We start from the raw sequence: 8,553 nt of genomic DNA, 5'->3' as shown, positions 1-8,553 counted from the left end.
CCTCTCTTGTTAGTATAGTAATGCACACTGTATACACCAGATATCAGCTTCGCAAAAATCACTCTACCATAGACTTTGCACGTTTTCAAATACCTCCATCAGATTTCCATGTGACAGCGAACAGCATTTCTTTGTATTGCTTGTTGAGGCAAGGTCCCAAGAAGAGCCATTTCAGTTCTAAAATCTGATTAATATGAGTGGATTTTTTTTCTTTTTTTTTGGGGGGGGGGGAGGGGGGGGCTTGGACTTGGAGGAAAAAAAACACAAAAAACAACATAGCCATAACATAGGCGTAGTACAAGTACTAGGCTCCTACCAACCTAGTAGAACTACTGCTACTACAACTATAGCCTAGGCTAGGCTGGACAGTGTTTTGATATCTAGAGTAGACGCCTATATATCCTACATTGATACAAATAGAAAGTACAATTAAAATAATTGTATGTGTCTTTTGTAGATATCCACATGAACGGAAAATTTCTCTAACGCAATTAATAGGGCAGTTTTAGGGAATTCTGAAGCGAAAATAAGTTTTTAGTGAGAGGTGTTCAGATACAGAATCTTTTAGATAAAGGCTACAATGAACACAAAGAATTAAACTCTTGCTGATTGTTCTTACACGGTTACTAATGAATGGGACTACAATAATTGAGACGGCAACTAAGTTACATAAAACTATGAAAATTACAAACTTAGTTATATTTCCACGACATAGGCCTCCAAAAACATATGTGAATGTGAAATAGGCTGTGATATACACCTCATAAGTGAATTTTAACAGAAATGTATTCTTCTTTACCTGTTTGTCATCTTGATCACTGACAATACGCCACTTCATCCATTCACTGAGGATTCGATGAAGAGCAGAGGACCGGCGTTTCACCCCGAAGTTACAACGTGCGATCCTATGCGATGCGTCGGTTCATTCACGCACATGCAAAATACGCGCTAGTTCATGAACAGACGCATGCGGATGCGTCACTTCATGCAGTCAGTGCGACAACAGCAGTGACAAAATAATGTACGGCGTGTGCGTAAATCATAGCTTTTGGCTGTAATTTGAAGTCCACAACTTGCTACGATGATAGATGCAAGTGAGAACAGTGGAATAAGGCAAAAATCTAATTTTCGATAAAATTGAAAAAATTTCTCAGATACGTCGGTTCATCTTTTCACCGACGATTTACAATTCATTTTGTTTTAAAAATTTTTTTACTTATTTTCGTTTTTGACAAACTCGCATACCAACGGCTGATATACTGTATAGTAAAGTGAATGTTTCATCTTCCAAACAGCATCCAATGGGATGGAAAACTCCAACTGAAAGGTGGACATCGTGACCATACTCGCTAAAGAAAACGCGTGATAGGGGTCGTTTTTTCTCACGGATTAGATGGAAAGTGTGATGTACGAGCGTATATAATCAAAGGGTATCAAAAAGGCCGAAATTTGGGAAAATGGTATATTGTTCAATCATGATGAAGTACTTCTTTAGGGTGCAGGAAACATTTAAGGAATACTTGTTTTTGAGGCCCGAAAAAATCATATGATCATTACTCGTTTAGGGGCCATTTTGAAAGGCCATGTATGAGCATGGTGTCCACCTTTTAATTGTCGCTACCCCTCCCGGGACAGTATCAAAGGACCGTTTTGTTAATTAACGCAATCCCCCCTTCCTTTAAAAATCCTGGCTTCAGGCCTGCTAACGCGGGTATACAATAGAAAAAATAAAAGTTAAAACAACACCAGGAAAATCACTATTCTCAATTTTGCGGCGCGCTACGCGCGCAGAGTCTCGAACACAATTAAACTTTGCAACTTCCTGGCAAAATGAGTTTTTACTATTTCCTAGATGAAATACCGTAACGCGATTGCATGCAACAGACAAAAATACAAATTTCCTCAAGACTTTAAAACGTCATTAAAACAGTCAAAATTCACAATTTGCGGCGCGCTTCGCGCGCAAATTCTTATACAACTTTTGTAGTTCGGTCGTCCAAAGAATATATATATATATATATATATATATGTGTGTGTGTGTGTGTGTGTGTGTGTGTGTGTCATCATTGGTATTGGTACCGAAGGTCCGTTTTTTTAGTGACCGCACCCCCCCCTTGGAAAATCCTGGCTACGGGCCTGTTAACGTACATAGTATTTATCACCTGTTACCAAAGGGTAAAGCTTACAGCGCATGGTTGGCGACCGTTCTGTTTGGTAATTCATGTACTGTGATTATGTCACAGACGCATGTGTAATAAACATTATTAAAATTGTAGAAACCAGCTATAGTGAGTATCATGTCTGTATGATTATGTTTGATCATATTGCTAAAAGAGAATTGGAAATGATGTCATATAATGGACTTGTACAGCTGACAAAGGAAATGATGTTTCTGATCGAAGGATTGCCGCCAGTTGAAATTATCCTATACTTGCAATTAAGAAAGTACAATCTGTACTATATGGCACGTCTTACATGGAATATGGGGATGGGGCTCTCATTATAATAGCAAAGGTGTCTTGATACAAATATATTCAAAGATAGTACCCGTCACTGTCAGCTAAAAGAAGACGACGTTTCTGTATATATAATATTTTTAATTGTTATGTCGGGTATTTTGCAACAATACATTGATTGATTCTATTTTTAGACAATAAATCTTGTTGTCCTAGTAAAATACAGCGATGTCCATGAGTCATGAGAGTAAAAGCTGTGGTGTATAAGATCGCTCTGTTTACACAGTAATTTGATGGTATAAGAGAACGATGGGGTTGTTAAACAAACGCTTCTAGATTGATGAGTTCAAAGTCGAGACATGTAGACATTAAAAAAAAAATATGGAGAGAAAGAGAGAGAGGGAGAAAGAGGGAGAGAGAGGTGATGACAGACCCAAAAAGAATAAACCTAATTGGTGGAAAACTCTACAAAGTACCAGTACAGTTTATAAAAGAACTAATTTGCATTAAAGATTGGATTGTAATAATACCATAAGAAAAAAAAACAATTTGTCTTAGGCCTATGCTTGGTGGGGATTCTCATTGTAATAGCACGTTTTATGCAGGTTAATGTGTAAAGGCCTCGGGTATTTAACGACAATGCGTTATTAACCGTAATCGATGCAGTATTTGATCATTAAATACAGAATGTCAACAAGACCTTTAGAGACATGGCGTGTATAGATCGCCTCGATGCATCATGGGAAAACTGTGTAGATATATCTTTGACACGACCCACTAAGACGATACGCTCATGATCCTTGTACATGTTCCTACTGAATCCAATGAGGTTTGCCGGCAACAGACGGTTTGACAAGGCTAGGAACGTTGATCGTGATGATTTATTCATTATTATCTTATTTCCATTATTGTTTCACATCGCTGCGGAAGAGTCTATGTTTTAGAATCCACGTCACTCTGCTTGCGCCTGATTAAGGTGGAAAAAGCTCAGACTGCGCAGGTACGCGAGCAGATTCAACGTTCAATGTGCATCATTTCAATTGGCAAGGTGAATTGGAATCTTTGAGCTTATTGCCTTGAGTTCAAAATGGCTGCTTTCGTGGGACTGAACGTTGGCGGTAAGATTTATCAGACGTCACTTCACACACTTACGAGCGACCCCAATTGTCTGTTTCGATCGATGCTGACTGGTAAGTTAACTTGTCCACATGACGAAAAGGGCAATCTTCGCATTGATAGAGACGGAGACATATTCCGGTATGTTTTGAATTACCTGAGATATGGAAGACTGTTTCTCCCAGACGGTTTCACTGAATATGAATTGCTAGAATGCGAGGCAGACTTTTTCCAGCTCAGCTCCTTGAAAGCCGAGGTTCAGATCTTAATGGGAAGGTCTGCAGCGTCGGAAAAGATCTGCCTCAATGTTGGCGGGAAAATCTACCAGACGACACGGACGGACCTGTCTCGCGAACCTGAGTCCGTCTTTCGTACCATCCTCGATGAGGATTCCGCCTCGGCGCGCGGGCAACACTTCATTCATGCAGATGGGAATATATTTAGACACATCCTAAACTTTCTGCGACACGGCTACGTCATTCTTCCCGATCGATTCGAAGAGACAGAACTGCTGAAGGCGGAAGCCAGGACCCTGAAGCTTAGATCTCTACTGGCTCATGTTTTGTTCGTGCAGACGATTGATGACAGTTCCTTTGGTGGAGGACTAGTACTCTTTCATCGCCGCACGGGCAAGCAGAGTTTCGTCGTATATTTGCATCAAGACGGCTGGAAGGCGAGACTTTCTGTCTTTCTGGACTTGGTCAAACAGGATTGCACGATATCGCGTTGGGGACAAGTTCGTTCAATCGCCTTCAAGCTCGACGAGTCTCGATTTGGAGAAGAATTACAAATCGAAGGACTTCGCCACCGTGGTCGAATGTCCTATCCCACATCTAAAGCCTCCGTGGTAAATATCCTGTCGGTATGTGGCTACTCTACCCAATTCGTGGTCGAGGTGGACAAGCACACAAGTGTATCGGTGTTTGGCTGGCAGGATAACCCGGTCAGTCGGGACTTAATTCAAGACGTCCTCGCCTGGTTAAACCGCACATAAGACGTCATTAGACGACAAACTTATATTTGTTGTTTTATAGGGCTTTAATTGTTTTGATGTTAATCATGATGCCTTCCGAAGACATCATCATCTGTTATTCATCCTCGGTGAATGATTGATTGAATCGATAGATAAGAAATGGTATTTACAAATGTGGCTACAAATCGTAATCATAGTCGATCTACTTACCATTGTCTATACTATAGCACTCTTCAAGATTGAGAATTGAGGAGCAGCTATACCAGCTGTTACATATTAATCAACTGACAGACAATATCAGGAATGTCTGAAGTTACAAAACCTTTGAATTGAATTAAAACATGTAGAATTACCTTTACATCTCACATAAAGTTCACATCCAATTGTCGCAGTGAATCGATACAAATGGAACCGAAATTAACAAACAGGACTTTTATACCAAATCTACGATGTAATCGTTCGGTTTATTCTTGATATTGTGATGACAATTATGTTTTAACACAAAGAGTAGGTTGATCACGTTTGATCTATTGCCTACAATATTTCTGCATGCTCGATGTTATATTTTCGCAACTTTTTTTTTTTTTTTTTATAGATAACAATCAGTTCCCATACTTTCTGGTAGACAAGTGAAGTGTGTAATTCGCTTCTTAATAATCTAGACTAAATTTCTTATCAAATTTCCTCCTTTTTGACACTCAAATAAGCTTACCCGAAGATCAATTGCCCCAACGTAGCAACAAATAAGGAACACAGTCATGTTACTCTCAGTTTACTGAAATATAAATGGGAACTGTACTCATGGATTGAATATCTACATTCTATAGGTCCTGAGGGAGATATATAGTTGTGGTTTTTTTTATACTCTGGTTGAGCAGTCTGAACTATGACCTGATAAGGTATGTTTAATATCACAATGATCGAAATGTATTATAACGTCAGAAGACGGGTATTTAGTTCCAGAGTGTTGATGACCTATCAGTAGCTCAAATTCGAAATTACGAGTAATTTTTTTTTCACCATTCTCTTCATTCCATCAATAACAATTTTCTGCTTACCTCAGAACCAAGGTGTTGTTTTCTTTGATTTTGCTGACACGGTCATTTGCTGAGAGTCATATGTTTGGGGCTTCATATTACGTGAGCCTTACATGTCAAGACGGAAGCAGTTATTTGACTTGACACCACTTTGACACGACACGAATTCAAAACTATTTTTTTCTTTTTAAAGACTACTCTTTCTTGTTACATGAATGGAGAAAGATAAGATGTCAGAACAAACAGTATATTTTGTGTCATTATAAAGCCACAAGAAAGAAAGGAAGAAAGTAAGAAAGAAAGAAAGAAAGAAAGAAAGAACTGTCTCACTAGGATTCATCAGTAAGATAGGCATATACCCGACTTGCTCAAGACAGCGACTTTGCCGATAGGGGGAGGGGAGTACGCTGGAGTGTGACTTCCTCCCTTTGCGGTAAGGCCAGTAGAATGTGACCTTTAATTTGTTAAAGACTGAAACTAAATATGATATGATATATGTATTCCTACTATACATTATATATATATCTATATATATATATATATATATATATATATATATATGTATATATCAATTTAGAAAGATTATGGTGCGTCTGTGTCTGTGTATGTGTGTGTGTGTGTGTGTGTGTGTGTGTGTGTGTGTATGTGCAGGGATATACGTCTGGTGAATCAATATGAAAAAGTCAAGACAAGTGACGAGGAGATGTGATGGTTATCTGAATAATAAGGCGAGATCATGTACCAATTAAGTATACTTGAAATTCAACAGAGTACATGCCAGACATTGACCGTTTACTTGCAATAGATGATCTTCGTGTTTACCTAGACCCAAGGAATAAAGACTGATGGCGCAGTGGTTAGGAATGAGGAAATAGTCACACACAAATTGATGAATGCGATTGTATGAAAAATGTTCTTAAGATTTCGTATTGTAATGTTTCCCTCACATTTGGAGACTGTATAGTACCATATCATCTTTAATCGAATAAAGTTATGTTGCACATCATGAAGTGGGCTGATACTCTATTATTGTTTGTTATTATTCTTGTTAATCATCAAACCGCAGGGTAAGGGTTGCTTTGCTTATTTTGGAGAGAAGTATTTAAAAGTATGTGAAATGAGCAGAGCCTGTGAATCTTTCTATTTTCCTCTGCGTTAAAGGGATGGCATGATATTGCTTGAGGCGAGGATACAGTTCAGAACTCTTTGCGAGATACTTATAAACCACTGGTTTATGAAAATATTAAAGAACAAGCAGTTTATTAGACGAATTCAGAGTTTATTTGAAAGAAATCAGTTTATTGATATATAGGAATAAGTAAAGCAAGGTTTTCCTAATAAAAATGTTGGTCTCACCTTTTATTAGGATCACTTTGTTTTGGATTTCTCAGTAATTTTCAAAGCCAATATCTGTCAAATTAACTCTGAATTCCTCTTAGAACTATGCTTATTCATGGTTATTATTTCACTAGAGATTTCTCATTATCTCAGAAACTTATTCTAAAAAAAAAAAAGAATGGAAATCTGAAACTCTATCTTAATCAAAACTGTACCATCCTTTGATTATTGTAGCACAGTTGAAGTTGCAGTGAAAGAGACTGTATGTTTGTGTGTGTTTGTGTTTGTTTGTATTTTTATTAATCTATACCACTGCATGGGAGCAAAAAATCTCTTTCACTCTCGTAAAGAGACACACCAAAAAAAAAAGTTTCACATAGTAAAAGATGGATTCATCTTGTGTTCACTCACCCCAAAGTAACAATGTACAAGAAAGAGAAAACAGAAGTAGTACCTGTGTGATTGTCTTGTCAAAAGATTGTTTAATCACCAAATTTGTAGCTTCTTCTTACAAATAATTTCCCTCTCTGTATTCACTGAATATATTTGTGTTTTTTTTTTTCATTCGGAGCTGTTAATTCCTTGAATTTCCGTTCGACCTCCGCTTCATGACAATCATAAAAGTTAACAATCATAAACGGATGTAGTGTTCACGAACGAAATAAGACATTTCTTCGTAACATGTTTTAAAAAGGGATTCTTTATTATCATTATTATTATGACGTATTTTGTCTGTATCTTTAAGGGGTGAGACTTTTAGCAGTATACACACAATCATTCTTCTATGAAGGAGAGTGTAATTATTCGTAAAGAATCTACCGGGATTGTTTGCCTACTTTTTTTCCCACTGGGATATTCATTATTATACATCAAACATGCATTCATCTAAACACATAATAAATCATAATATTGCAAACAAAATTTGTAAAACAGGCAATGCAATGAAATATCGTGATTCAGACCATCATATCATACATATCAAGAGAACAGGTGTCTAAACAGACACCATTTTTTTCTGAAACACTTGCAGCTTATGATTATTTCTTGCAATGATTTTTTTTCCTTTATCATAATATTCCCTTACACTTTCTTTACATAAATAAAAAAAGGAATTATTCCTTTCATTTTACAAACATAGATTCCATATCATACAAACATATAGGGATACAATTCAATGACGAATTGTTAATGCCAACAAAAAAATAATAATTCATTTTCCGTAAGTTTTTCATATTTTTCGTAAATGTTATTTGTAACCCATCATTGACTAGACTTGATAGGGAAGTGAATAGACTGTTTGTCTACTTCCCTGTAAACAATGCTACATCATTTGAAGTAAGATAATGAAAGGACAGCAAAATGATACTCTGATCCTCACAAAACATCTCGGAACCTTGAACGTACTGTTTTGTCAAGAGTTTGCCCCCGAATTAAGAGTCTGACTTTTTGTTTTTGTATACACGAACGGAGAACGAGAAACTGTTTCTGCACATTACATCTCTACAAAAACGATCAAATAAACAAACAAAATAATAGACTCTTTTGTCTAGAATGTCACATTCACGCATAAAAGTCTTTGCTCAGCTGTCCAGCAGCCATCTATGATATCATCTCATCTCATTTCATTTCATTT

The sequence above is a fragment of the Diadema antillarum genome, unplaced genomic scaffold (genome assembly GCF_040938485.1).
Source record: "Diadema antillarum isolate AM-2024a unplaced genomic scaffold, OU_Dant_1.0 seq00001411_RagTag, whole genome shotgun sequence".
Classification (NCBI taxonomy): domain Eukaryota; kingdom Metazoa; phylum Echinodermata; class Echinoidea; order Diadematoida; family Diadematidae; genus Diadema; species Diadema antillarum.
The sequence above is the reverse complement of the archived record's forward strand: the minus strand, read 5'-3'. Positions refer to the sequence as shown.